Source organism: Oncorhynchus clarkii, chromosome 7, assembly GCF_045791955.1.
Source record: "Oncorhynchus clarkii lewisi isolate Uvic-CL-2024 chromosome 7, UVic_Ocla_1.0, whole genome shotgun sequence".
In the NCBI taxonomy this organism is placed as follows: Eukaryota; Metazoa; Chordata; class Actinopteri; order Salmoniformes; family Salmonidae; genus Oncorhynchus; species Oncorhynchus clarkii.
Window position 1 is genome coordinate 37,286,032 of NC_092153.1, and position 22,823 is coordinate 37,308,854.

Here is a 22,823-nt window from a genome sequence, read left to right on the forward strand (position 1 = left end):
CACTGTGTCATGCACCCGGGACAACTCATTGGCCTTGACGTTCTTAGATAGGAGAGGGTAAAGTCAAACTTGGTGAAGAATAGGGCCCACCTGACCTGACGCGGGTTCAGCCTCTTCGCTGCTCGAATTTACTCTAGGTTCCGGTGGTCTGTCAAAACAGCCCCTACTCCAACCTAGGAGGTGACCACCGCCACGATGAAGGGCATAGACGGGTCAGGATGAGGCAGAACAGGTGCATTTGTAAAACATTCCTTGAGCGCACGGAAGGCTTTGTTGGCCTCAGTCAAACACAGCTGTCTAGGACCTCCCTTCAGCAGGTAGGTGAGAGGGCCCACCCTTGTACTGAAACCCCTAATGAAGCACCTGAAATAGTTGGCAAAACCTAGGAAGCGCTGCACCGACTTTATTTTGGATGGAACCGGCCACGACTGTACTGCACTGACCCTCTGCTCTTCCATCTCCACTCCCACAGTGGATAGCCGATGGAGACCGTCTGCTGGAAGAAAAGGCACTTCTCCGCCTTGGTGTAGAGGTGATGCCCTATCAGCCTCTCCAAAACGAACCTGACATGAGACATGTTGCTCGCCTGTAGTGCAGTACACCAAGATGTTGTCTATGTACACCACTACACAGTGACTCAACATGTCTCTAAACATCTCGTTAATGAAGGATTGAAAAACTAAGGGTGCATTTGTAAAGCCGTAGGGCATTACCCTGTATTCGCAGTGCTGGTGCTGAAGGCAGTATTCCATTAATCCCCCTCTCTGATGCGCATCAGGTTGTAGGCATTGCGTAAATCCAATTTGGTAAAGTACTGAGCAACGTGCATCTGTTCGATCACAGTGGGTATGAGAGGCAGGGATAACTGCATTTAACAGTTGCCTTATTCAGTGTCTGGTAGTCAATACAGGGGCGGAGACATCAGTCCTTCTTCATGAAAAATAATTTGAAGGAGGTGGACGGGTGGAGGAATCCTTGGGCCAGCGCCTCCTGGACGTAGACCTCCATGGTTTGGTCTCTGCATGCGAGAGAGGGCAGATGTGCCCCGCGGGAGGGTAGAACCAGGCAGTTGGTTGATAGTGCAGTCCCATGGGCGATGAGGGGACAGGGACGTGGCACGAGTCTTCGAAAAACCCACCTGTAGGTCCCAGTATTCCTCCGGGTTAGGAATGTGGGTGGCATGGTCCGGACTTTCCACGGAGGTGGCACAGAGAGACACAGAGAGACATCTCCCCTGACACTCCTTGAGACCAACCCAACAAACTAGTCTCTGTTCACGATATCCTGGGGTTATGCAACTGTAATCAGGGAAACCTAAAAGGATGGGGTGTGCAGTAGAGTCTAAGATAAGGAAAGTGATGCGCTCATGGTGGATGTGAGCAACAGTGATGGACGTGAGAATTGTGGTCTGGCATATCAGTCACAATCAGAGACCCTGTTGACAGCGGCATTGATGTTCCTCTGGGGGGAGGTGCATCGTGCCCACCTCCATGGGCTCAGTCTCGTTGGAGTTTCATGGGAGAGACCCGAACCCCCGGGATGGGGGCGTGCGCCCACTCTGAGCCTGACCTGTCAGCTTCGCTCCTATAGAGGAAATGTTGGGATGTCCTGCTGCTTCCTGTTCTCTTGGGTCGGTCATTCTGTCACAAATGTAGAGAGGAGTAGGCAGAAGGCAGTTGCAGGTTTAGAACACGTGAATTTATTAAAGCACTATATACACCTGAGCGACAGCTGGTGTGACAGGAAGAGAGGGAGAGGCGTGGTGAGAGGATTTCCTCCGCCCAAAATCTGTCCGCGTGTGATAAGCCCTTTTTTATATGGAAGTCTATGAAATAGTTTCAAATTAAATTAGGTTGTATAGAAGTTTCATCATGTTTAGACTGTTACAAAAGTACTGATATAAGTGGATGCACATTGTATTATGGCAACTTTGAGGAAAAACTACTTACTTGTGCCTTTTGTTAAAATAAATATCTGCCTTCTCATTGGCTACAATGGTCCCACCTGAACTCACTTGCCTTCATTCATTGAGGAGATGTATTTCCATTGTTAATGCAGTCATTTTGTCAATATAATAAATCTTTGTCTGCAGTCAAAATGAACTCAACTGGTTTCTGTCGGTCTCTTAATTTGTCCTTTATTAAAAAGGTTTGCGATGTGCAAAAGTACAATGCAAATAATAAAATAGCTACCTTTGTTAACTAAATGTTTAATGAGTTTTATTACAACTTTTTCGTAACGTTTATTGACTGAGTGGTAAAACAAATTGACCCTGCGCCATGGGTTTAGCTAACTTAGCTAACTAAAGTTACATTAGTGAATAAGGGAAAATGCTAGCTAGCTTTACCAGCCTGTGTTAGTACGTTTTACTCTTTACAATAATTATTGCTAGCTGTGAGTCTAAAATGGGCAATTCAATTGGAATCTTCTAAGAAAACCAATGGTCCAAACCTCATGTCTCCATCATAATCCGTTCAAAAGCTATTGTAGTTTTTACCCTTGTAGGATGGCCAGAATTCAAATACAATTTTATTAGTCACATGCTTCGTAAACAACAGGTGTAGACTAAAGGTGAAATGCTTACTTACGGGCCCTTCTCAACAATGCAGAGAGAAAGAAAGTAGAGAAATAATAGAAAAGTACAACACAAAATAATGAAGTAATAATAAATACACAATGAGTAATGATAACTTGGCTACATACATGGGGTACCAGTATAGAGTCGATGTGCAGACGTTCAAGGTATTTGAGTTAGATATGTACATTAGAGGTATTCAATTCCGAGATCCGACCTGGGACCCGAGCGGGTCCTCAATTCTGACATTTGTCTCGGATCTGGGTCTGATATAGTTGCCACGGGTCTCGGGTATGTGCAATTTAAAATGAACCGACTGAACCCGATCGGACCAATCCTCTGTTGATATTTAATGTGTGAGGTGATGAGAACAGCGCAAACTTTTCTGTGTAAGGCAATTGCGACTCAATTAAATGTATAGCTTATGTCCAGCTGAAACTGGTTCCAACTGCTCACCTCACGCGCCTGCTGCTGAGGAGAGAGAGAGTGAGCGAGTGAAAGGAGCCTTGGCCTAGGCTACTGTTGAATGCGAAGATGATATTTTTCATTTAGGTCAAATGAAAGCTAGAGTAGAAAGAGCTTAGTGAAAAGAAGCCGGCAAGGGGAATGTCCGTGTTTTAATATTCTGGTGGACAAAGATGAGAAGGTTGGCACGGACAAATGTATTGTGTGCAACTCGCTATTCAGGTTTGATACAACTTTCTAACTTTTTTCAATTATTTTCTGAAGGCATACAGAAGTCGTGAATTCTCAATCAGAATATTTTTATAAAGATAAGCATTATATTGTTCGATTAAAAGAGTACTGTAACTCTGGTAGGCCTAAAACATTATTCCTTGCCGATATAGCCTGAATTTAAAATTGATGAAATTTTTTCAAAAATTGGTTACTGGCCTACACATAATACCCCATAATGTCAAAATGGAATTATGTTTTTTTTACTAATTAAAAGTGAAAAGCTGAAATGTCTTGAGTCAGTAAGGATTCAACCCCTTCGTTATAGCAAGCCTAAATTAGTTCAGGAGTGAAAATATGCTTAAGAAATCACATAATAAGTTGCATGGACTTATTGTAAACAAATATAGTGTTTACCCTGATTTTTTAATGCCTACCTCATCTCTGTACCCCACACATACAATGCATTATATATAATGTCCCTTAGTCAAGCAGTGAATTTCAAACACAGATTCAACCACAAAGACCAGGAAGGTTTTCCAATCCATGCAAAGAAGAGCACCCATTGGTAGAATGAACATCATCGTGTGCGCGAGAGTCTCATCTTTCCATAGAGGGATCATAATAGTTTCTAGACCAAACTGTTTGGACGCTACGGATGATTTTGTGAGAAGACCGATTTTCGAGATGTCTCATGGTCTGACAAACAGCACTACAGCTCTGTCACCTTTCACTGCAGATGCAGAAGTGCGACAGAGATGGATGCGGTGGATTGAGAAGTATCCAATGCAAAAAATCTATATATATCTCCAGCTAAAATGTCAGGATTTTGTATTATGCTAATTAGATTTCAGCGGGGGCACGGACATTGAACTTAGTTAATGAGTTAATGGGCTCCCGAGTGGCGGTCTAAGGCACTGCATCTCAGTGCAAGAGGCATCACTACAGTCCATGGTTCGAATCCAAGCAGTATCACATCCGGCTGTGATTGAGAGTCCCAAAGGGCCGCACACAATTAGCCCAGCGTCGTCAGGGTTTGGCGAAGGCCGTCATTGTAAATAAGAATTGGATCTAACTGACTTGCCTAGTTAAATAAAGGTTAAATAAAATAAAAAAGGTCAAATGTACCATGAGGATTCAACCCTGTGGGAATCTTCATGTATCATTAACAAGGTGAGAAGAAAAAGAAAGTAGGTCATGGGTCTATAACTGCCAGTGGGGGAAATGGAGCTGGTACAGGCTATGTATCAGCATAATTTTCAAAATGTGGTTTGGCCTTTCGGCATTCTTCACTAACACTGGTATGGCAGAAGCATACTTTTGAGAACAGCCATAATGAAGACACTACACTGTCATTGTAATGATGCAACTACTAAAGATACCTAAATATGAGGTCTTGCATAGCATTACATGAATGCGTACTAGATATGCTATGGGTATGTTTCATTAACGTAATGAGGTTAGGACCTGTTATAACACGTTCATGAAATGCTTAAAGATGTGTAGTAATTGTGCTATGGATATGTAGTCAAAGTTACCAATGAGTCTACTGCATTGGGATGAAAACTGTGGATCTATATTATAAAATTAACATTTAGAATTCTGGACACGTGATATAGATGCATAAAAACATATAACTATGTAATATTGCTTGTGACTTACATTGTTGTATGTATTTATGCACTCTATGTGGTCGTGTTGTGCTGTTGAGTTTGAGATGCAAGACACAATTCCCAAAAGGGACACAATAAAGAATAATATATATTATATGTATTATAATTATTTAAATACAGTACCAGTCAAAATTTTGGACACACCAACTCATTCAAGTGTTTTTCTTTATTTTTACTATTTTCTACATTGTAGAATAATAGTGAAGACATCAAACCTATGAAATAACATATATGGAATCATGTAGTAACCAAAAAAGTGTTAAACGAATCAAAATATATTTTATATTCTTCAATGTAGCCACCCTTTGACTCGATAACAGCTTTGGACAATCTTGCCATTTTCTCAACCAGCTTCACCTGGAATGCTGTTCCAACGGCCTTGAAGGAGTTCCCACATATGCTGATTGGTTGGCTACTTTTAATTTATTTTTATTTAACACTTATTTTTCACGTGTTATTTCATTGTTTAGATGTCTTCACTATTATTCTACAATGTGGAAAATGCAAATAATAAAGTAAAAAAACGGAATATAAACATTTTTCAGGACCCTGCCTTTCAAAGACAATTCGTAAAAATCCAAATAACTTCACAGATCATTATTCTAAAGAGTTTAAACACTGTTTCCCATGCCTTTTCAGTGAACCATAAACAATTAATGAACATGCACCTGTGGAACGGTCGTTGAGACACTAACAGCTTACAGACGGTTGGCAATTAAGATCACTGTTATGAAAACTTAGGACACTAAGGAGGCCTTTCTACTGACTCTGAAAAACACCCAAAGAAAGATGTCCAGGGTCCCTGCTCATCTGCGTGAATGTGCCTTAGTCATGCTGCAAGGAGGCATGAGGACTGCGATGTGGCCAGGGCAAAAAATTGCAATGTCCATACTGTGAGACGCCTAAGACGGCGATACAGGGAGACAGGACAAACAGCTGATCGTCCTCGCAGTGGCAGACCACGGGTAACACCTGCACAGGATCGGTACATCCGAACATCACACCTGCGGGACAGGTACAGGATGGCAACAACAACTGCCTGACTTACACCAGGAACGGACAATCCCTCCATCTGTGCTCAGACTGTCCGCAATAGGCTGAGAGAGGCTGGACTGAGGGCTTGTAGGCCAGTTGTAAGGCAGGTCTTCACCAGACATCACCGGCAACAAGTTCGCCTATGTGCACAAACCCACCATCGCTGGACCAGACAGGACCAGAAAAAAGTGCTCTTCACTGACGAGTCGTGGTTTTGTCTCACAGGGGGTGATGGTTGGATTTGCGTTTATCGTCAAAGGAATGAGCGTTACACCGAGGCCTGTACTCTGGAGCGGGATCGATTTGGAGGTGGAGGGTCCGTCATGGTCTGGGGCGGTGTGTCACAGCATCATCGGATTGAGCTTGTTGTCATTGCAGGCAATCTCAACGTTGTGTGAAACAGGGAAGACATCCTCCTCCCTCATGTGGTACCCTTCCTGCAGGCTCATCCTGACATGACCCTCCAGCATGACAATGCCACCAGCCACACTGCTCATTCTGTGTGTGTTTTCCTGCAAGACAGAAATGTCAGTGTTCTGGCATGGCCAGCGAAGAGCCCGGATCTCAATCCAATTGAGCACGTCTGGGACCTGTTGGATCAGAGGGTGAGGGCTAGGGCCATTCCCCTCAGAAATGTCCGGGAACTTGCAGGTGCCTTGCTGGAAGAGTGGGGTAACATCTCACAGGCAAATCGGGCAAATCTGTTGCAGTCCATGAGGAGGAGATGCACTGCAGTACTTAATGCAGCTGGTGGGCACACCAGATACCAACTGTTGCTTAGATTTTTACCCCCTCCCTTTGTTCAGAGACACATTATTCCATTTCTGTTCGTCACGTCTGTGGAACTCAGTTGTAGAATCTTATGTTCATACAAATATTTACACATGTTAAGTTTGCTGAAAATAAACAAAGTTGACAGTGAGAGGACGTTTCTTTTTTTGCTGACTTTATGTATATGTTTGATGGGGTTGAAGTCAGCGCTTTGTGCAGGCAAGTCAAGTTCTTCCACACTGATTTTGAGAAATCATTTCTGTATGGACCTCACTTTGTGAACAGGGGTATTGTCATGCAGAAGCCGGAAAGGGCCTTCTCCAAACTGTTGCCACAAAGTTGGAAGCACAGAATCATCTAATATGTCATTGTATGCTGTAGCTTTAAGTTGGCACTATGCATTGGGGAAGGTAGCATTCTCCTGGCATCCACCAAACCCAGATTCTTCTGTCAGACTGCCAGATTGTGAGGCGTGATTCATTACTCCAGACAACATGTTTCCGATGCTCCAAAGTCCAGTGGTGGCAAACTTTACACTACTCCAACCGATGCTTGGCATTGAGCATGGTGATCTCAGGGTTATGTGTGGCTGCTTGGCCATGGAAACCCATTTCACAATGCTCCTGACGAACAGTTAATGTGCTGATGTTGCTTCCAGAGGCAGTTTGGAACTCGGTAGTGAGTGTTGCAACCAATGACAGATGATTTTCATGTGCTTCAGCACTCGGCGGTCCCGTTTTGTGAGCTTGTGTGGCCTACCACTTCGAGTCTGAGCTGTTGTTGCTCCTAGACGTTTACACTTTACAATAACAGCACTTACAGTCCACATACAGTGCCTTGCGAAAGTATTCGGCCCCCTTGAACTTTGCGACCTTTTGCCACATTTCAGGCTTCAAACATAAAGATATAAAACTGTATTTTTTTGTGAAGAATCAACAACAAGTGGGACACAATCATGAAGTGGAACGACATTTATTGGATATTTCAAACTTTTTTAACAAATCAAAAACTGAAAAATTGGGCGTGCAAAATTATTCAGCCCCCTTAAGTTAATACTTTGTAGCGCCACCTTTTGCTGCGATTACAGCTGTAAGTCGCTTGGGGTATGTCTCTATCAGTTTTGCACATCGAGAGACTGACATTTTTCCCATTCCTCCTTGCAAAACAGCTCGAGCTCAGTGAGGTTGGATGGAGAGCATTTGTGAACAGCAGTTTTCAGTTCTTTCGACAGATTCTCGATTGGATTCAGGTCTGGACTTTGACTTGGCCATTCTAACACCTGGATATGTTTATTTTTGAACCATTCCATTGTAGATTTTGCTTTATGTTTTGGATCATTGTCTTGTTGGAAGACAAATCTCCGTCCCAGTCTCAGGTCTTTTGCAGACTCCATCAGGTTTTCTTCCAGAATGGTCCTGTATTTGGCTCCATCCATCTTCCCATCAATTTTAACCATCTTCCCTGTCCCTGCTGAAGAAAAGCAGGCCCAAACCATGATGCTGCCACCACCATGTTTGACAGTGGGGATGGTGTGTTCAGGGTGATGAGCTGTGTTGCTTTTACGCCAAACATAACGTTTTGCATTGTTGCCAAAAAGTTCAATTTTGGTTTCATCTGACCAGAGCACCTTCTTCCACATGTTTGGTGTGTCTCCCAGGTGGCTTGTGGCAAACTTGAAACAACACTTTTTATGGATATCTTTAAGAAATGGCTTTCTTCTTGCCACTCTTCCATAAAGGCCAGATTTGTGCAATATACGACTGATTGTTGTCCTATGGACAGAGTCTCCCACCTCAGCTGTAGATCTCTGCAGTTCATCCAGAGTGATCATGGGCCTCTTGGCTGCATCTCTGATCAGTCTTCTTCTTGTATGAGCTGAAAGTTTAGAGGGAAGGCCAGGTCTTGGTAGATTTGCAGTGGTCTGATACTCCTTCCATTTCAATATTATCGCTTGCACAGTGCTCCTTGGGATGTTTAAAGCTTGGGAAATCTTTTTGTATCCAAATCCGGCTTTAAACTTCTTCACAACAGTATCTCGGACCTGCCTGGTGTGTTCCTTGTTCTTCATGATGCTCTCTGCGCTTTTAACGGACCTCTGAGACTATCACAGTGCAGGTGCATTTATACGGAGACTTGATTACACACAGGTGGATTGTATTTATCATCATTAGTCATTTAGGTCAACATTGGATCATTCAGAGATCCTCACTGAACTTCTGGAGAGAGTTTGCTGCACTGAAAGTAAAGGGGCTGAATAATTTTGCAAGCCCAATTTTTCAGTTTTTGATTTGTTAAAAAAGTTTGAAATATCCAATAAATGTTGTTCCACTTCATGATTGTGTCCCACTTGTTGTTGATTCTTCACAAAAAAACACAGTTTTATATCTTTATGTTTGAAGCCTGAAATGTGGCAAAAGGTCGCAAAGTTCAAGGGGGCCGAATACTTTCGCAAGGCACTGTTCTTTTAGCCATGTAGTGTTTATACGCGTCACAACCCAATGAATCTATTAAAGTACTAATCTAATTGTTCTTCATTTTCTTTTTAACCTCTTGAAGCTTGAAGTTTGGAAAAATAACGTTCCCAAAGTAAACAGCCTATTTCTCAGGACCAGATGCTAGAATATGCATATAATTGACAGATTAGGATAGAAAACACTCTAAAGTTTCCAAAACTGTCAAAATATTGTCTGTGAGTAAAACATAACTGATATTGCAGGCGAAACCCTGAGAAAAATCTAACCAGGAAGTGGCTTCTATTTTGAAAACTCCATGTTCCATAGCCTCCCATTGCTCCATTTTAAGGGATATCAACCATATTCCTTTTCCTATCGCTTCCTCAAGGTGTCAACAGTTTTCAGACATAGTTTCAGGCTTTTATTTTGAAAAATGAGCCAGAAAGATAACATTACGTCAGGTGGTCACATGAGTTTTGCTCGCGCAACATAATTTGGACAGCTGTTGTTTTCCCCTCCTACTGATAAAGACATTTGCGGTTGATATATTATCGATTATATATTTTAAAATCAACCTGAGTATTGATTATAAAAAACGTTGACATGTTTCTGTGGACATTACGGATATTATTTGGAATTTGTCTGCGTTGTCGTGACCGCTCTTTCCTGTAGATTTCTGAACATAATGTGCTAAACAAACGGAGGTATTTTGGATATAAAAATAATCTTTATGGAACAAAAGGAACATTTGTTGTGTAACTGGGAGTCTCGTGAAAACATCCGAAGATCATCAAAGGTAAATGATTAATTTGATTGCTTCTCTGATTTGTGACCAAGCTACCTGATGCTAAGTGTACTTAATGTTTTGTCATGCGATTGATACATTTACACAAACGCTTGGATTGCTTTCGCTGTAAAGCATAATTTCAAAATCTGAGACAACAGGTGAATTAACAAAAGGCTAAGCTGTGTTTTGCAATATTGCACTTGTGATTTCATGAATATGAATATTTTTTGTAATATTATTTGACTGTGGCGCTATGCTATTTAGCGGTTGCTGAAAACAATTAACCCGCTTAAGGGATGGGTAGCGTCAAGAAGTTAAGCATTCGGATTATTGGACAAAATGGAGGTATTTGGTCATAAAGAGGGACATTATCAAACAAAATGAACATTTATTGTCTAACATGGAGACCTGGGAGTGCCACCAGATGAAGATCATCAAAGGTAAGTGATTCATTTTAATGCTATTTCTGACTTTTGTGACACTCTCCTTGGCTTGAAAATGGCTGTATGGGTTTCTGTGGCTAGGTGCAGACCTAACATAATCGCAAAGGGTGCTTTCTCCGTAAAGCCTTTTTGAAATCTGACCCAGCGGTTGCTTAACCTCTAGCGTCGAGCAATCCCGTATCCGGAAGCCTAATCATAGCCTCAAGCTCATTACCATAACGCAACGTTTCCTATTCATGAAAATTGCAAATTAAATGAAATAAATATATTGAAACACAAGCTTAGCCTTTTGTTAACAACACTGTCATCTCAGATTTTCAAAATATGCTTTATCCAAAGCTACACAAGCATTTGTGTAAGAGTATTGATAGCCTAGCATAGCATTAAGCCTAGCATTCAGCAGGCAACATTTTCACAAAAACAAGAAAAGCATTAAAATAAAATCATTTACCTTTGAAGAACTTCAGATGTTTTCAATGACGAGACTCTCAGTTAGATAGCAAATGTAAATTTTTTCCAAAATATTATTTGTGTAAGAGAAATAGCTCCGTTTTGTTCATCACGTTTGGCTAAGAAAAAAAAACGAAAATGCAGTCACTTACAACGCTGAACTTCTTTCCAAATTAGCTCCATAATATCGACAGAAACATGGCAAACGTTGTTTAGAATCAATCCCCAAGGTGTTTTTCACATATCTATTCGATAATCTATCAGCTGGCTTCTCATCAGAAGAAAACGAAAAAATACTGCAGCTGGAGATTACGCAATAATTGTGACGGAGGACACCAAGCGACCACCTGGTAAATGTAGTCTCTTATGGTCAATCTTCCAATGATATGCCTACAAATACGTCACAATGCTGCAGACACCTTGGGGAAACGTGGAAAAGGTAAGCTGACTCCTAGCTCCTCCACAGCCATATAAGGAGTCATTGCCATGAGGCGGTTTCAAAAAATGCGGCACTTCCTGATTGTATTTTTATCTGTTTTTTTTCTGTAACATCAGTTCTGTGGCACTCACAGACAATATCTTTGCAGTTTTGGAAACGTCAGAGTGTTTTCTTTCCAAAGCTGTCAATTATATGCATAGTCTAGCATCTTTTCGTGACAAAATATCTTGTTTAAAAGGGGAAAATTTTTCATCCAAAAATTAAAAGAGCGCCCCCTATATTGAAGAAGTTAAGGAGTAGTTGATTTTTATTCGTATGTTTAACACTTGTATTGTTTATCAATGTTTATGATGAGTATTTCTGTAATTTGATGGGGCTCTCTGCACTTTCACTGGATGTTTGTTTGAGACCATAACCATTTATGAGACCATTTATGAGACCATGAGACCATTTCTGACCATAACGCGCAAATGTAAACTGAGATTTTTGGATATAAATATGAACTTTATCGAAAAAAATATATACATATATTGTGTAACATGAAGTCCTATGAGTGCCATCCGATGAAGATCATCAAAGGTTAGTGATTCATTTGATCTCTATTTCTGCTTTTTGTGACTCCTCTCTTTGGCTGGATAAATGGCTGTTTGGTTTTCTGTGACTAGGTGCTGACCTAACATAATCGCATGGTGTGCTTAAGCAAAAAAACCTTTTTGAAATCGGACACTGTGGTTGGATTTACAAGAAGTGTATCTTTAAAATGGTGGTAATACTTGTAATACTAATTTTAACGCTAACGTCCCACTTGTACCAGAGAGGTTAATGCAACCGCTGTGTCAGATTTCAAAAAGGCTTTATGGTGAAAGCTCACCTTGCGATTTTGTTAGGTCAGAGCCAAGTCACAGAAAAACATACAGCCATTTTCCAAAGAAGGAGAGGTGTCACAAAACTCAGAAATAGCGTTATAAATATTCACTTACCTAAGATGATCTTCATCGGAATGCACTCCCAGGAATCCCAGTTTCACAATAAATGTTTGTTTTGTTCGATAAATTCCATCATTTAAGTCCAAATACCTCCTTTTTGTTCGCACGTTTAGCCCAGTAATCCAAATGCACAATGTGCGAGCAATGAGTTCAGATGAAAAGTAAAAAAGGTTATATTACAGTTTGTAGAAACATGTCAAACGAGGTATAGAATCAATCTTGTATAGAATCAATCTTTAGAATGTTTTTATCATAAATCTTCAATAATGTTTCAACTTGACAATTCCTTTGTCTTTAGAAATGAAAAGGAATGCAGCTTGCTTTCATGGCCACGCGCCTGACTTAGCTCATGACATTCTGCCAGCCCTCTTAGTCAAACAGCTCTTATTCTCTCCCCCTTCATAGTAGAAGCCTGAAACAAGGTTCTAAAGACTGTTGACATCTAGTGAAAGCCTTAGGAAGTGCAATATGTCCCCATAGACACTGTATATTGGATAGGCAAAAACTTGAAAACCTACAAACCTCAGATTTCCCACTTCCTGGTTGGATTTTTTCTCATGTTTTTGCCTGCCATATAAGTTCTGTTATACACACAGGCATTCAAACAGTTTTAGAGTTTCAGAGTGCTTTCTATCCAAATCTACAAATTATATGCATATTCTTGCTTTTGGGCCTGAGTAGCAGGCAGTTTACTCTGGGCACCTTATTCATCCAAGGTACTCAATACTGCCCCCGTTCCCAAAGAAGTTTTAAGTATCATGATAATATTGTATCGTGAGGTCCCTGGCAATTCCCTGCTCTAATACCTACTGTAAAATGTGGTGGATCTTTGATGTTTTGGAGCTATTTTGCTTCCACTTCCTGGTGCCCTTGTTAATTAAGGTCAATGGCATTATTAACTTTACCCAGTACCAGGACATTTTAAGTTCCAAGATGTAATGTCACGTGCACAAGTACAGTGAATGCCTTTCTTGCAAGCTCTAAACCCAGCAATGCAGTAATCAATAACAATACAAATCAACAAATAACATAAGGTAGAACAAAAACACACAAATAAAAATACGAAATAACACGAGAAGGTAAGTAAGCATACTATATACAGGGTCAGTCAGTTCCAGCACCATATTTACAATGTGCAGGGATAATGGAGTGATAGAGGTAGCTATGTATAGGGAGGGGTATAAAGATAAACGCAAAAGCATAAAGATATACGATAAACAGAGTAGCTGCATCATATATGATAATTGTATGCGAGTGGTGTGCGTGTGTGTAGAGTCAGTATAAATGTATGTGCACATTATGTGTGTGAGGAAATTAAGTGTTTGTGATGGCGTGCCAGTGTGCTTGAGTGTCTACTGTGCCTTCAGAAAGTATTTGCACTCCATGTCTTTTTCCACATTTTGTGTTACAGCCTGAATTTAAATTGGTTTAATTTAGATTATGTGTCACTCTTCTACACTCTTAGAAAAAAGGACTCAACATTTTTTTTTACGATTGTCCACAAAGGAAAACACTTTTTGGTTTCAGGTAGAACACTTTAGTTCTACCTGGAACCAAAAAGGGTTCTTCAAAGGGTTCTCTATGGGGACAGCCGAAGAACCCTTTTAGGTTCTAGATAGCACCTTTTTTTTCTAAGAGTCTACACACACACACAATGTCAAAGTGGAATTATGTTCTTAGAATTCTTTACAAATGAATTAAAAATGAAAAGCTGAAATGCCTTGAGTCAGTAAGTATTCAACCCCTTTGTTATGGAAAGCCTATATAAGTCCAGGAGTAAATATTTGCTCAAATCAAATCAAATCAAATGTATTTATATAGCCCTTCGTACATCAGCTGATATCTCAAAGTGCTGTACAGAACCCCAGCCTAAAACCCCAAACAGCAAGCAATGCAGGTGTAGAAGCACGGTGGCTAGGAAAAACTCCCTAGAAAGGCCAAAACCTAGGAAGAAACCTAGAGAGGAACCAGGCTATGTGGGGTGGCCAGTCCTCTTCTGGCTGTGCCGGGTGGAGATTATAAAAGAACATGGCCAAGATGTTCAAATGTTCATAAATGACCAGCATGGTCGAATAATAATAAGGCAGAACAGTTGAAACTGGAGCAGCAGCACGGTCAGGTGGACTGGGGACAGCAAGGAGTCATCATGTCAGGTAGTCCTGGGGCATGGTCCTAGGGCTCAGGTCCTCCGAGAGAGAGAAAGAAAGAGAGAAAGAGAGAATTAGAGAAAGCACACTTAAATTCACACAGGACACCGAATAGGACAGGAGAAGTACTCCAGATATAACAAACTGACCCTAGCCCCCCGACACATAAACTACTGCAGCATAAATACTGGAGGCTGAGACAGGTCACATAAGTTGCATGGGCTCCCTCTGTGTGCAATAATAATGTTTATGTCATGTGGACTGGAACAGGTGAACCCAAGAGCAGACTCAGACGAGGAGACAGGGATGAGGTAACCAAGATATTTATTGAAACACAGGGGGAATATTGAGTGCAGGCCAGGGGAAGCTCAGGCGGGTTGCAGAAAACCAAGTGCGGAGGTTGAGGCTGGACCAAGAGGTGTTAGGACAAGGTGAGCAAGTCCGGAGGGGAATCCTAGGGAGCTGTAGAGTGGGGGATCCAGGACAGATTAGCAGGACTGACGAGATGTAGGACTAGAGACAGGGACCAGAGTCAGAGCGGGCAGAACTGTAGCGGAGAGGTAAACAGCATCAGGCACAACAGGAACCAAATGGCTAGAAGCATAGACTGACTGAGTAGATATTTTGATCTGGCAGTGTGGAAGTGGCAGGACTGAGTATTTGTAGAGGTCTTGATTATGGAGCAGGTTGCAGCTGGTGGGGATCTGTTCTGACTCCAGCACATCTGTCTCCTTTCACACAGTCACACACACAGAGGGAGGGGGAGAGAGCACTAGGGGAGTGGCGGAAGGTCAAGGAGACACAGGATGAGCACTAGAGGGCGTGGCAGGAGCAGATGTGACATCCCATACCTAGGATATAAACTGGGGTCCTCTGTCAGAAACAATGTCAGTGGCAATGCCATGCAGCCGATATATGGGATACCAGCAAATCAGCAGTCTCCCTGGCGAATGGAAGCTTGGAGAGGGGAATGAAGTGAGCCGCTTTGGAAAATCTGTCAATTATGGTGAGGATGACTGAGTTACCGTTGGATGGGCGAAGGCCAGTGAAGAAGTCCAGAGCTATGTGTGACCAGGGGCGACTGGGTATGCGAATAGGGAGAAGCAGACCGGAAGTGGGTTTGGTGGAGGTTTTGTTCCATGCACAGACCGAGCAGGCTGAGACGAACTCCTGGACGTCATTCTCCATGGTGGGCCACCAAAAGCGCTGACGCAGGATGGCTGTCTGGTTCAGGCCAGGGTGACAGGTGAGGAGAGTAGAATGGGCCCACTGAAGAACCTCAGAGTGAACTGAATCTGGAACAAACAGGGCCTTTCTAGGACCGTTGCCTGGGTCAGGCTGGTTCTGCTGAGCCTGGCGAATACGGGACTCGATCCAGGTTGAGGCTGGAGCGAGAGGTGTTGGGACAGGGTGTGCAAGTTCGGAGAGGAATCCAAGGGAGCCGTCCGTAGAGTGGGAGATCCACGACAGAATAGCAGGACGAGAGGATTGGAGTAAGGGACCAGAGTCAGAGCGGGCAGAACTGTAGCGGAGAGGAAAATAGCATCAGGCAAAGGAAAACAGACACAACAGGACAACAGTCTCCAAACAGGAACAAGCTGCTAGAAGCATAGACTGACTGAGCAGAGATTACGATCTGGCAGCATGGAAGTGGCAGGACTGAGTATTTGTAGAGGTCTTGATTATGGAACAGGTTGCAGCTGGCGGGGTCTGCTCTGACTCCAGCACACCTGTCTCTGCCCCCCCCCCCCCCCCCTCCTTGACCTGGCGGCAGGTCAAGGAGACACAGGATGAGCACTAGAGGGAGTGGCAGGAGTAGATGTGACAGTTTAACATGACCTTTGAATGACTACCTCATCTCTGTACCCCACACATACAATTATCTGTAAGATCCCTCAGTCGAGCAATGAATTTCAAACAGAGATTAAACCATAAAGACTACATAGTTTTTGCAATGCCTCACAAAGAAGGGCCCCATTGGTAGATGGTTAAACCAAAAAAGCAGACATTGAATATCTCTTTGAGCATGGTGAAGTTATTAAATATACTTTGGATGGTGTATCAATACACCCAGATAAGTGATACAGGCATTTTTCCTAACTCAGTTGCCGGAGAAGAAGGAAACCAATCAGGGATTTCATTAAGGGCCTAATTAATTTAATTAAATTGACTGATTTCCATATGTAAAATCTTTGAAATTGTTGCATGTTGCATTTATATTTTTGTTCAGCTGTTCAGGAGGCTGTTGGTGTTAGACTTGATGTACCCGTGCCGCAGAGAGAACAATCTATGGGCATGAGTGGCTGAAGTCTAACGATTTTCCGGGCTTTCCTTTCACACCGCCTGATTTAGAGGTCCTGGATGACAGATGGTGATGTTGAGGTAGAGGTTGGTGTTACGGCACTACACTGCCAGCTCACGGACCTCCTCTCTGTAAGCTGTCTCATCGTCGCCGGTGATCAGGCCTACCACCGTTGTGTCGTCAGCAAATTTGATGAGTGGACAGGGAGTACAAGAGTGGACTAAGCACATACCCCTGCAGTTCCCCCATGGGGTCGGCCCGTCAGGAAGTCAAGGATCCAGTTACAGAGGGAGATGTTTAGTCCCAGGCTCCTAAGCTTGGTGACAAGCTTGGAAGGGACGATGGTGTTGAACGCTGAGCTGTAGTCAAGGACATGCATTCTCACATAGGTATTCCTCTCATTTTAGCCAAAAACCTGTTTGCTTCTGACAGGAGTCTGAAACTTGGTTGCAAGTGGATCTTCCATCAAGACAATAACCCCAAGCAAACATCAACATCCACAAAGAAATGGTTAATTGGCCATCTCAGTCTATTTTTATTAGCTGCCCCTCACCTCCACCGGATGCCAGATGAAAGGGTATTTTCAGATTAATGGGTTAATGTGAAAGCATCACAAGTAGAATGATGCTGCACAAAAAGTGCATGCCTTGCTTTAGGTTTGGATGACTGGATTTAATATAAGGACATTTACACATGTTATAATTAAATGTCTTCATTTCATAGGGCAATATTTGAATTGTAAATTAGACATTTGAGATTCAGTTTGATAACCAGAGAAGGTCCTTATGGAATAGCTAAAGCCCTCTCCCCAAATATGTGCTTTCGTCTGTAGTCTAATCTATATTAGTGTAGCTAAAATAATTGGTGAGACAATTAATTCTAATTAAGTGTCAAGATTGCCTTGTAATTTCAGTGTAATTCAGCAAAACCAAAGCACAGGGGAAAGGCTTTGCAAGGTAATTGCTCTTTGTGTTAGCTAATAAACATTAGTGTTAAACAAGTTATTCGGGATCATTATTGGGAGAGTGATTTACTAGTCATTAATTGACAAAGTGAGTTTCATCTCAGCTGATGAGCAGTTCTCTAACATATGTAGTGCAACAGGAGGGATAGGAAATAATCACTCAGCAAACACATTGGACAGATTCTCCAATAACAGCATGTGATGAATACTGTTTATTTAAAGAACCTAATTCACACTGGTATTTGATGCATGGCTATTTGTGTCCCATAAATGGTAATGTTTTCAGTAACAGATTAACAGGGCTGAAATTCTTCTTCTTACAGAGATCCTGCTATTTCTGGAGGTGTTATTTAGTAGCTGTACAGTCACAGTAATAATAACGCTTGGAAGTTAATACGTATCAGCCGTGCATATGTTTGCTTTCACACTTTGTGTGTGAAGTGACGTCACAGCGCTTAGCCAGGTTGATAAAAACAGAGTAAAAAAAACACGATGGTTTAGTCACTCAATAACTGTCTTTCAGCTTTAACTAAGTGTGATCACTTTTTCCCCAACCTCATTAATATTTCAAGAAGTGCTTGATAAAATGCAGACCTGTGAATTTCAAGTTCTTGACATGCTAATTGTGCTTAACGTTCTTAACTCCTTATCTCAAGTATTCAATTGCAATTTGGATTCAACCAACATAAGAGACAGTCTAATGCAGGGTTCTCCAACTGGCGGCCGTGAGCCAGCAAAATTATTTGTCCCCCCAAATTAATTATATCAAAATATATCTAATAATAAAAAATCTCAGACCCGAGATGCAAAAACTCCAAAATGCAATTTCCCAAGAAGGAAGTTACCCTTACCTAAATAATGCAAAAGTTACATTTGAACTTCATTCATGAGGAGAGAGAATGCAGGAGACAGTCAACTAATAAAGCAGGCAGTGGACCATTTTGTGGTGCTGAGACGTAAAGCTGCAACCGCAGCGTAACAAATAGGAGGTGAACAGCGCCTGGTGCTGAAAATATATCTAACCTGTTATGCAAGTGTTGCACAGCAACATATGGAGAAAACCTACCCCCAGTTGAGTAATTCATTCAACAGTTATTCATTTTAATTTGACTTTACAAATAACGAGAGAGCTTAAATGAGTCTTTCTTCCGAGCCTAAGCCTATATAATATAAAATAACTGGCTGAGGTAGGCTACGAGGCTTAACAGCATCTTTCACAATAAAAAAATATATGTCCTAATATGAGTGATTTTTTTTTTTTTAGGCCTGTTTACAATTGCAACTGGCCAAAACTAACATCCTACATAATTTAAAGAAAAAATGGCAATGTCTGTATCTGAATGTCTGTATCGGGATAGCCTGCTCCTGTAACGACAGAACAAACAGAAAATACTGTCAGCTTAAGACCTAAATATCCCTGGATAAGCACTCACAATAATATTAGTATTTAATCATTACAGTCACTCAGTTACTTACTCAATGGGAAAAGTTGCATTTCCCCTCGGACACAATCTTGATGATGTCTGGTGAGATGGATGTGATTTTGATGCACAGGTAGTCCTCGATTGACTTATGTGAAAACCAGTTCCTGTCATGAAGCTATACTGCGTTCATAGAGGAAGACGAGGACTCGATCCGTTCATTGTTAGCATCTAAAATACAAGTTTGTTCATTGTGCTTTATTCCTCACATAAGGACTTGGCACTCCTGAGTGCATCCCTGAGAAGGCTCGATGTCTGGAATTCAATCAACTCAGTTCGAATTGCGGCCTCGTCCAGCGAGGGTATTGTTTTCTTAGCAAGGGAGGAGAATCTTCCATCTGGGCGGACTGTGAGAGGGTCACGTACTAACGCAACAATATCCTTGGGCATGCTGTAGTCTTCAAATCTTGTGCAGAAGTTGTCTGGTCCCTCTGCCTGTCGTTCTTCAGTGTACTGAATTGCAGTAGCCTTCCAGATGACAAGTCCAAATTGTACAACTAGAGCTTCCTAGTAAGGGCCTCAAGTTTCTCCACCATGTCCACAACAGTTTTTCCTCTTCCTTGTAACTGCATATTTAACTTGTTTAAGTGACAGAATTTGTCAGCCCGAAAAGCTGTGTGTGTGTAACACTTCAATGTTTCTGCGTCGGGCATCTGTCTGTGGCGGGAAAGTCATTTTGAAAGTTCCATGCTTAGGTTCACAATAAAGTCTGAGATTGAATTATTTGCAAAATGCGACATTTTCATTGCAAATAAGACTCACTGGCTTGGCATTGGGAAAATAAGGTAATATGAACACATATCTCTCTGTACATTGTTCCCCGAAACTTCGATTTTCATTTATCCACCTTTGTTTTGATATTTTTTGAGAGCGACATTTTGTCTCGCTATCAAGCTAATTATTCTGAATGAATGTTGATGTTAAAAACAATAGTTTAGCCTACAGTAGGCTACATATAACTGTTTTTCCCCACCAATCAATGCACAGAGAAATGGACAAAAATAATAACGGAATAGAGACACGTTGATTTTATGAGCATAATCAGATCGAAATGATTGTTATTATCACTGAGTACTAATCAAATGTGTTAAACGTTTTGTTTAATTTGGTGTATAGGCCAATTAATTGTGCTAATATTATATACTAATTATGTTCTGGCTCACCAACTATTAGCTCAGAAAACAATTGACCCAAGGCCAAACCTACTGTAGTTGACGAACCCCGGTCTAATGCTTCAGAGTGTGAGAATTTAGCAGGAATGGCACCCAAAGGAAAATATGGTTAACAATTGTAAAACACAATAATCACCCTTTCAAATCTGTTTCCAGTTTTAACACCGAAGACCCCATCAACTCAATACCTACATGGCCTATACAGACACACCTTGGCTTATTTGGGAGGGATTACAACACTTTCAAATGTTTTGAGCATCTCAAATGAGATATTCCAGACTAGAGAATTTGAAGTAGCTAAGTGCTTTTAATGGTTCCATTTAAACGGTCAATGTTATGTCTATGTCCTCTTTCGTTGACCTAGTCCTGTTAAATGGTTTTAGAATGTATAGTTTCCAATCACAGTCCCTGCAAGGCGATCTCACTGCCATTAACAGACATGTTAAGTGTATTAAACCTGCTGTGCCTTCATTTTGTAGGTGCACTCTATAACAATTACATGTGGATTCTATGGATACAAATGCATTTCTTAAGAGAGAGATTTCTTGGAACATGAATTACTCTCATCTTAATTTCGCTGGTTTAATAATTTGTGACCATTAGCTTTCTTGCTTTACTATACTGTATGTTGGTAAGACATGATAGAAAGTAACAAAACAGTAGGCTTTTGCTGCCGATCAGGACGTTGGCTTCCTCCGGTCTGGGGAAGAAAAGCTGTTTCATTCACTAATTAGCTGTCCTCCTTTAATTACAACAACATCACAGGCAGTCAACCCCCTAGCGCGAGGTTAATAGCAACCAACAAAGCATTAGAGGCATTTAAAATGGATCCCTGTTCTTGGGCCTGGAACTAACTCTACTCGGCACCCTACAGACGCCATGGAATTCAGCTGAGAATACTGCTGGCACCCTAAGTAGCAATTCTGTATTTGCTCATACAATTAGTATGTACTGGGTAAAGGCATAATTCAACTATCTAGTGTGAAACGTTTCCCTTTCCCTTTTTTTTTTGGTGAACCCTTTATTGATGCTAACTACTACAGTAGCAGTGAAGTGTTTCAACTATCAACTCTACTTCCTGACTCTACCCACATCCAGCACTGTACTGTGGGCAACACAAGTTTATTATTGTGTACTTCATTTCAAGGCCACTACTACAACAGAGAAATAGGGCCAAAGCATCTTTTGGTTCGTGCTGGAGCACTTCAGGGACTCTGCCCCCTAAATCGGTCTCTTTGGATACTTTTCAAACAGGACTGGTTGTGGTGTGTGATGGCCAACACCATCGACCTACTGTAGCTACTACACTACAGGCTAGCAAACGGGCAAATAAAGAGAGAGAGGGGAAAAAAGAGGAGTACGTTTTCTTTACTGCACTGTGCAGTAGCTTTTTGCCCACCCGTATGACATCTTACTTTATCTGAGCATAGATTTAAAGGGTAATCCAAATACTGAAATGTATTTGTGCGTGTTCATGTGCTGCTGCATACAGATCAAGAACAGTAACATCCACTGACCAGGACCATCGCTGAATTACAGCTAAGTGTTGTCTGGTGCACAGATTGCACGTGTCAGGCTTTCAAAGGGTGAAATTAGTGCTGAACTGGTGTCATAACAAATTGTCTCATTGTTTTTTTTTATAAAGTGCGGTAGGAAAATGTGTGTCAAAAAAAATTCATGATTGAAATGAAAGGTTGTTATTTATAGAACTCTAATAACAGTGATTTGATGAAAATCACCGGTAATTGTGTTTCCAGAATGGTCCATAGGTCAGGAGCCCATCTCCTGTTTCTGTAGCGCGTGAGGAATGTACCCAGGAGTATTTAGAGTCTTTGGTATGACTCGACTGGGGATCGAAACCCCAAACCTTCTAATCTCAGGACGGACACTAACGACAAGGCCACTGCACTAACAATGCTAGTCATCTTAGAATTCATCTTCCACTCAACATTGGTAAAACATGATGGATCCAGAAAGGACGTGGTGCCAACAGATAGGGAGACACAATACTGAGTCGGTGTACTCAGTCCAATGGCTGCCCAGATAGGTTTGGTATGGGTCTGTGGTGGGTGTTAACTTGGCAGAAGGATGGCAATGGGTCAGATTGAGTGTGCCTCTGAGCTTGCTGCCCATGATAATGAACCACCTAGCTGTGGATGAGCTGGAAAGCTGGATCCAGCGGGAAATCAGAGCTGTTTTTAGTATCAGGGTTCCCTTCCCGTAGTGTCACAACCACAAAAATAGGACGATAAGTCATCAATCACTGCACACACTTTATCACACCCAGGAAAACAGCTCTGCCAGTTGCACTGTGTGCTATATCAATATAGGACACATTGAGATATGTTCATGAGCACATTTTAGATTTATCCGAAACTCATAGGATATCTTACAGTCAGCTGTAAATAAACAGTGTAAACAAAGTACTACAAAATGATAGATGAATGAATAAATGAATGGATATGACTAC

The 22,823-nt window shown here is 41.6% G+C and overlaps 1 protein-coding gene across 1 annotated transcript in view; it reads left to right on the plus strand.

Annotated features, from left to right (window-relative positions):
• The window catches only part of LOC139413250 (metabotropic glutamate receptor 4-like), a 361,254-nt gene that overhangs the window by 180,008 nt on the left and 158,423 nt on the right, over window positions 1-22,823 (plus strand). The window lies entirely within an intron of this gene.